We start from the raw sequence: 7,847 nt of genomic DNA, 5'->3' as shown, positions 1-7,847 counted from the left end.
ATACAAATATCTGCTGAAAATGAATGTATGACTTCTCTGCCCTTTCACACTACCCTCTAGTCACACCAGAGGCTGCCCCTCCAGAGCACAAGTTCAAGCCCTGGGCCTTTTGTACCTGTCCCCAATACCTGGGCTGTCCTTTCCTCATTCCGGCAAAATCCTCTTCCCCCAAGCCCAGCTCAAACGCTGTCTCCTCAGTCAGGCCTTCCTCAATTTCTCCTCTATATTCCTGCTGCACTTGATTCTTTTATCATAATTAACCCACTTACACTCACTACATGTTTCTCTTCCTAGACAACTGTAAGTTGCTACTGAACAAAGACTTCTACTCACCTCCGTATCCCCGTGCCCTAACAACAAACCTATAAGGCTCTCGGTGTTTACTGAAACAATTCATTTTCTGAGTCTCTACCAATTCTAGGGAGTGCGTAGTATAGTCTCCTCCTCATTATCAGTGAGCCTGGCATCTGTGGGAGGGCCTTACAGCAGAGGAAGTCACCAATGGACCATAACTAAGGTCCTGAGACTGCAATGGCAGACAGCATGGTGAAGGTAGCCCACTGCATGCAGAAGACCCACAGAGGAGTCAGCATATGCAATGGACTACACTTGGTATAACATGTGAACAATCAAGGTTTACAAACGTGTTCTCATGCACTTGTAAGGATCTTCTAGCCCACGCGGAACAGACAGAACACACACAAAGGAGCCTGGAGGAAGTGAGTAGGCCGGCAGCTGCGCCCTAACGTCTTAAGAGGTAACATTTCTGTGACTACAGTTTAAACACATCAGATAATTTGCCTCCTTTCTAGACACCCTGGTTATCACAGGACAGGCCAAGCCTCTCAAGTTTTAAAGCTAAAGTACACGGAAGATCTGTGAATAGGGCTGAAGATATTTAAGAGCTAGTACCTGCATTAAGCAACCAGGTTATAGAATGAAAATTTATCTTGAAATTCCAGTCTCTCCCTCTCTCTCTCGCCTCCTATCCCCTATCTTCCCACCTCCATCTCTATTCCCTCTCCCCTACTCCCTGTTTTATGTATATACGTGCATCATTTTATATATACACGGAATATTTACTGTCTGTTACATTGATTTAATAAAGTGCACACTCCTCAGGCTAAATTTAGAAAGAGGACAAAATGAACACTTTCACATGGGCGTCAGTGGTGTTCCAAAGACAAAAGATTCCTCAGTCTTAAAACATGGCGAACACCATGTTCCTTCTGATAGTTAGATGCTAGAAAAAGGCAAGTGGATCCTTAAAATTCACACGCTATTAAGACCTACTATCAACAGAGTAGATCTTAAAGCGGAAACAAGAAAACACCAGCCTTTTAAGTTCTTCCTGTCTGAAGATAAGAGTAAGAGGTGGTAGTGTTCTTCCTCACTTGCACCCGAAGGGTAAAAGCAGCAAAAATATCTTAAACACATATATGATGAGGAAGTCACTCTACCTGGTCCACTCTGTTTTGTTTTGCTTCTAGGGATCTGTCTCACTCTGAACCTTTGCTTTTTGTTTTCTCTTTTATGTACGCTAAGAACCTGAGAGTCTAAACCTTTTCTTCCACCTCTCAACCAATAAACAGGACAAAAGAACATTTTTATGTTTTTATGTATTTTCCATTCAAATTTTTAAAAAAGAGATAAGTAAGCTAGCTCAGTTCATATTTCTCACAAAGATCACTTTCCAAACTAAACTAAATTGTTTGTGACCATAAACAGGAAAAACACCGTACTCTATTAGCACCGTCTGACATTTTCACCTTAATGTTACCAAACACAACTTGACACTAATGTCAGAACTATTAAAAATGTTAAAAATCCCCAACCCCACTCAAAATGCATACCAAAGTTCAGGTAAAGGAAAAACAAAAACAAACACAAAAGCAACTCACCGTTATCTTTATGTTCTTTCAGAAACCCATTAACAGCACACTGGAATTTAAAACTAGTGTCGTCATCTGACACCTGATGCCCAATTGTACACATTTTTAAATAAGGAAGAGTTTCTGGTAAGTCCTATAAGGCAAAACCATGAAAATATGTATTATTTCCTTTGTAGGGAAAGAATAAAAAATTAATTAGAGAAGGCAGAATATAAACCAGGAGAGTACATTAAACTTTGTATGTCAGTCATTCTGATGAGAGCCATTTTTTCCAAAGCTGCTTTAACCAGTAATTATCACTTGATTTTCATTAAAACTGCAGAACGGACAGTTACCAGGCATGCAAAAGGAAAAGCAAATCTATGTGAATGAATGCACATGTAACTCAAAATGATATAAACAGTTCTACCTACATTTATGTTCTATCTTACATTTCAAGGGCCATAAAGCGGCTGTGATTTAAGGAGAGTAGTAGAATAAGAGTCAGAAGAACTTGGATTCGAATTAGGAAACAGAGGCAATTTCAGGCATTGTTGAGAACTGGTATTCTTGAGGTGGGAGAAAGTAGACTATCAATAGAAGACAGAAAAGGATAAGTGAAAATTCTCTAGTTCTGAATTTAAATGGAAAGTAGCAGGAGGAACCTATGACATATTTTAAAAATATTAAAAACAAACGTACATATTTCCTAGCTCTGACCACTGAAAAAGTCTAGAAACAACTGATGTCATGATGTCAAAAGGACTCAGGAGTCACCGAGAAGCTCCAACTGGCCAAAGGTAGGGCCTCAGTTAGAATAATAACTGTAACGGAGTCCACGGTGATAGGAATAAATAAAATTTTACAAAACTGGTCAACACTGGAGGGTATTTGTGAATCAACTCATTATTTTGAAAACTGTTAAATAAAAGAAGAGAATCATGCCTCTACAACTGAGCAACCAAACAGCTGATGAGGGGAATCTTCTCCTCGTACAAATATACCCAGCTAATAAGTGAAAAAAGGAACAACAGAATTCACCATTCTTTGAAGCCTCAACTGAATTAATGGATGTAGGCATGAATCATCAGTGACTGCTAATACCACAGAAAGACACAACTATATACGTCTCCATGGAAGAACACATCATCACCCATGAAACTGTCTTGCCAAAACAAAACATGCAAGCTTCATTCAGATCAACTACCGATTTACAGGAAATAAAAGGACTGAAGAATATGTTACCAACACATGGAATGTAATCATCGGCATCTAGATGGGACAAATTACCTGGTTTCTTTAAAAACAAAATTCAAGGAGGAAAAAAAAAGTGAGAGAGACATGGAGGGAGAACCTATAGATTAAACAAGACTTCAGAGACCTAACAATCCACGGCAAAGTGTGGACCTTATTTGGATCTAATTCAAAATTCTTATAGACAATTTTTTATGACGTTTAGGAGACAACTGCAAATTTGAGCACTCCCTGGGTATTTAATATTAAAAAATGATATTAAGGAATAAAAGTCCTATATTTTAAAGGCACGTACCAAAAACGTACAGGTGTAATTTACATGTTGTCTCGGAGCTGCTTCAAGATAATACGGAATGGAGTGAAACAGGTGGGGGTATAGATAAAACATGACAGCCATCAGTTGGTAAATAAGAAAGCTGGATGAGTTCATGGGTATACAAGGAACACTCACAGTAGTTTTATACTTTTGTATATGCTTAAAATTTGTGATAATTGTTTAAAAACAAGACGACACTGTAGAAAACAGTTTGGCACTTTCTCACAGGTTAAGCGTAGAGCTTAGTATTTGGCAGTAGGCTATGATCCAACAACTCTGCTACTACCTACGCTGCACATCTAACAGAACTGAAAGCAGGGATTTGAACAAATATCTGTACACCAATGATCATAGCAGCATGATTCACAATACCTACAAGGTGGAAAACCACCAAGTGTCAATCAACCGTTGAATAACAAACTATGGTCTATATACACACAATGGGATTTTCTAAGCCAAAAAAGAAATGGCATTTCGTTACGTGCTATAACATGGATGAACCTTGAAAACACGATGTTTAGTGCAATAAGCCAGACACAGAAGGACAAATACTGCAGATTCCACTTACACGAGGTACCTAGAATAGGCCAATTCACAGAGACAGAAAATAGAATAGAGGTTACCAAGGGTTGGTGGGAGGGAAAATGGGGTTGTTACTGTTTGATGGTTACAGAGTTTTTGTTGAGGACGATGAAAAAGTTTTGGTTCTAGACAGCGGTGATGGTTACACAACACTGTGACTGTACTTAATGCCACTGAACTGCATATTTATAAACGGTTAAAAGAAATATGATTTCTCTATATTTTACCACAATAAAAAAAAAGCAATAACAGAGCTGAAATTTCAATTCTTCCTTTTCCGAGAGTCAGTTTCATCGTCTGTAAAATTAGTAATTGTAGTTGTCTATCCTCTGAGCTTAGTGCAGGGTAAGCACTCAGTAGGAGATATCAGTACTACTTCCACTTCAAGAGCAAAGGATTGCTGTGAAGATTAACTAAGTCAATGGATATGAAAGAACTTTCTAAATGGCAAACTGCTCTACAAATATTAAAAGACATTAGGTGTTACTGTCTCCCAAGGCCATGGAACAGGTCGGAAGGAGGATAATTCTTTTGCACTGGAATGTCCTACATGGGCCAAGAGAATAGATGGGTTTCTGTACTATATCAGAAGGCATCAGGAAAAGGAAGCATAAAACTTAGAGAACAATTGTCTTTTACACTGATGCTTAAACATGCTCAGGCAACTGCTTAACATAAGTGCTAAAGACATAATGGACATACCTTTCTTTCTTTTTAGGATACTACTGTAACTACTAAAAGTTTACTTCATTTTCAAAATGTAGAACATGGAAGCTTATAGAATTTCTTAAGCATATCTAGAGCCTACTGCCAAATACTATAGTTCAATTCATATCTTTCATCTCATTTTGAAACAGCAATTACAAATGTGTATTTAAGGAAACCACTAGCTTCCCTTTTTGAACCCATGAGAGAAGGCCAGGACTCACCTTAGCATAAGATGATAACTACTGAACTACTATGAATTATTACAGTATCAGAAAGAAGGTCATTTTCAATTACGCCTTCCATTTACCTCTGGCTTGTAAGAGCGGCGAGTATTTGCTAAGTCAATAATCAGCCCAAGTTCTTCATTCTGTCCTTGGATTTTGTTAAGAGATCCAAGGGGGAGAAACGTTCTTCTGGAGCAAGATTCTTTTCAAAACTCTGTCAGAAAGAATAAAATGAGGAAGAACATATGTTTAAAATCCTTTACTATATTATCCATTTATTCAAACCCTGGGATGCTAACATATGAGATTCAAAGTAAAGTTTCCTCCTCTGCAGCTTACAAGCGATATTACAATCCTTTCTTCCAGAGAGATTAGACGGAAGAAAATAAGCTCACTTCTATATAGTTATTTCTATGTTTGTTTATTTCATGTTGGTCTCCTAACCTGACTCGAAACTCCCAGAAGGCAGGGACCACATCAATTTTGCCTACCACTGTATTGCCAGCTCCAAGCGGAGTGCCTGAAAATAGACACAGAAATAAATACTTCTTGAATATCTACATATAGGAAGGATGGCTTTCACTGCTAAATATTCTTTCATGTATTTGGCTTATACATGTACCCTGTTCCACTGATCTCTTTGGTTATTCAAGTGTCAGCAACACACACTTTTTTTCTTAATTAGTAGACTAGTTTTAGAGCAGTTTGAGATTCACAGCAAAACTGAGCAAAATGTACACAGTTCCCACTTATACCCTCTCTCCTTCATCCCACACAGCCTTCCCCATTACCAACATGCCATACCAGTGTGCTTCATTTGTTAGAATTCATGAACCAACACTGACACATCGTTATCAATCAAAGTCCACAGTTTATTGCATTCATGGTACAAGTAACCGACTATTTCTTTATTTCTAGTGTAGTCATCCCCAAACATTTACATACTGAGATACATATTACTTTCTTATAAATTACTTTATTCTTTATTTATAGTTAGGGCATTGCATTGGTTTTTTTTTGTTTTTTAATTAAGTACAAAAGTTGGTTGTATTTGTCTATGAATCCCATTTCTGGATAGTAAAAGAGGTATTAAAAAGTATTTGCTATAAAACGGGAAAATGGAGTACGACGGGGTTGAGAGCCAGGGCTCTATATGGTGAATTCAGATTTCTGGAAGAATATGGTATTAACTTTTGCTCACCTTTTTTAAAGGAACTTTGAAAGCAATGAAACGAGTCTCAGGCATCCGCTGTTCAACTGGGAGATAGTCTTTCCACCTGTTAATATATTTTTTGTTAGGCAAATTTTATGTTAGGCTGTCTCCCTGCACAGGATGAATGCGCCTTGAAAATGGAAATCATATCCCTCTACATCGGCTCCCAGGTGGTCCCAGCGTCCCGACCCCGACCCCGGCCGCGCGCGACACACTTTCCACAAACTGACACACACGGAGCCCGCGCGACGGCCGGGTCGCGCGGGCTTCCCCGCCGGGTCGCCTGGAGGCCGGTCCCCCGCAAGCCGAACGCACGAAAGGGCGCCCCAAAGGCGCCGGCCCAAGGCGCCCGCTGCGCTTTCCCTTTGGAAGGTGGGCTGCGGGGCCCAAGCGTAAACCCTGAGACAAGGAACACGCGCACCACGCCGCCACGGGGGACGACAGGCCGGGCGCCCACCTAGCCGGACACCCTGCATTTCTGGAATCACCGGACGCCTGTGTAAATTTCCGTCTGGCCTGTCATTTTCCAAAGGCCACTCAAGATCAGGGGACAGAACGCCTCCTCTCCAAGTGTCCTGCCAGCCCACCCACTCAAGATCAGAGGGACAAAATGCCTAACTAAAACAAAACAAAAGAGAAACACAAAAAAACTGGAGAGAGGGAGGAAAGGGTGCCCTGAAAAATAAAAACAAATTTTAAAAACTAAGTACGTTGACAGAGCTAAGAATAAACTACCAGGAAAAAGAAACCCTACGTGTCAGATCCTAAAGTACAGAAGGGCAAGCCCGCCGGCAGTCCAGGCCCGGGGGGACCGGGGTCCCCAGCCCTGCAGAGCCAACCGCAGACCGGCTCGGGCGCCCCTCGGAAGCGCGGGGTCCCCGCGGCCGAGTCGGCGCCCCCGGCCGGCGCCGGCTCCCCTCTGCCCACCCTGCGCGCGGGGGCTGGAAACTGCCGCGGAGAACCACGGCGGGGCGGGAAGGGGGGCTCCAAAGAGGGTCTGGCGACTCGAGTCGCTCCGTTTCCCGGTGGGCTCAGCGCGCGCCGTGGGGGAACAGGAGCGGGGGTCCGGGAGGAGGGGACGGGCGGCACTTACGTAGACCGGCAGCGGCCACGGGGAGACGGCGGGCTCGGTCCCCAAGAGCGACTCCAGCCTCAGCTCCAGCTTCTCCCCCATGTCTTCGCGCGCGGGCCCCGCACCGCGCTAGTCTGGCGGTTGGGGGAGGGGCGCGGCGCCACCGCCGGGGGCGGGGCAGACGGGCAGGCGGGAGGCTGAGGGGAGGGGGCCTGGCCTGGGCCCCAGCTGCCGCCGCCACGCTATCGTCCGGCCCCCGGCTCCCTCTTTGTGCTCACAGGCCCGGGGCCTCCAGCGCTGCTGCGAACTCGGGCCGGCGTGAGGCGACCACAATGAGCCGGGGGCCGGGCTGAAACACTCCCGGCGCGCGCGGCCCGCCCCGTGGACTCGCACGCTCTCACGCACGCACGCTCCCACGCACGCACGCATGTACGCACGCACGTACGCACGTCATCGGCTGCCCCTGGCCACACCCACCGGCCCGAAGTGGGGACCCGGCCCAACCTCTCAGGGCCAGTGGTGGCGAGTTCGACTCCCGAACTCGACGTACCGTGACACAACCCCTCCCCCCCAATAATAAGACTATAATTCCTATTAAATATGACAG

General features: G+C 43.6%; 1 long non-coding RNA gene across 2 annotated transcripts; it reads right to left on the bottom strand.

The window, feature by feature from the left end:
- Positions 1–1,442: 1,442 nt before the first annotated feature.
- LOC114891709 lies at positions 1,443–7,394 on the bottom strand. Of its 2 annotated transcripts, XR_003792585.1 has the most exons (4): positions 7,262–7,394; positions 6,157–6,232; positions 5,039–5,169; positions 1,443–2,025 (listed from the first exon to the last, which is right to left on the bottom strand). It is a non-coding gene; the product is annotated as an uncharacterized LOC114891709 (long non-coding RNA). The 2 variants fall into 2 exon arrangements; XR_003792583.1 differs by lacking the exon at positions 7,262–7,394 and having other exon boundaries at positions 6,157–6,928.
- Positions 7,395–7,847: the final 453 nt, after the last annotated feature.

Source organism: Monodon monoceros, unplaced genomic scaffold (genome assembly GCF_005190385.1).
Source record: "Monodon monoceros isolate NGI ecotype Baffin Bay Population unplaced genomic scaffold, NGI_Narwhal_1 Contig859_ctg1, whole genome shotgun sequence".
Lineage (NCBI taxonomy): Eukaryota > Metazoa > Chordata > Mammalia > Artiodactyla > Monodontidae > Monodon > Monodon monoceros.
The sequence above is the reverse complement of the archived record's forward strand: the minus strand, read 5'-3'. Positions and strand labels throughout refer to the sequence as shown.